Raw genomic sequence first — 612 nt, forward strand, 5'->3', positions numbered from 1 at the left:
TGGATGTGACTGCGTTGTGTGCGTGAGAATGCATGTGAATTGTGGGTGTGGCTATGCATTTGTAGTTGAAATAATAATGTTTAGAGATAATATAAAAAAAAGTATATGAGCAAGATCCTTCTAAACACGCACGCACGCAATGCACACAGGAAACCATAATCACCAACAAAGGCCGGGCATTCGGAACAAAACAAAAAACAGCTGATCACTTCTTTGACTGCCTCTTGGATGACCCTCTCCACTCCAAACCCTTCCGACGTTGGTCTTATCTAACCTTTTACTTTTATCTGCCCTTTCCCTTTCTCTTTTCATCTTCTCTTCTCTCTTTTATTCTCGGCGTTCGTGTTCCCCTTTTTATTCCTTCCGTCAACTATTTTGCGTTTTTTTTTCAACTCATCCGATTCCTTTTCCCTTTTCCTTCACTTCTTCTTCTATCTTCTTCCCCTCTTTCTCTCTTTCCCTTATTCTCTCTTCTCCTCGCTTCTCTCCTTGTCCCCCCAGTTCCCCCCTTCGCCCAACAGGTTAGGAGGCAATGGGCGTGAAGACCCGCGATGCCCATCATCACCGGAAGTGCATATTTTCTGCCAATGAGCCTGAGTGGACCGTATCGGC

This window comes from Penaeus monodon, chromosome 21 (assembly GCF_015228065.2).
Source record: "Penaeus monodon isolate SGIC_2016 chromosome 21, NSTDA_Pmon_1, whole genome shotgun sequence".
NCBI lineage: Eukaryota > Metazoa > Arthropoda > Malacostraca > Decapoda > Penaeidae > Penaeus > Penaeus monodon.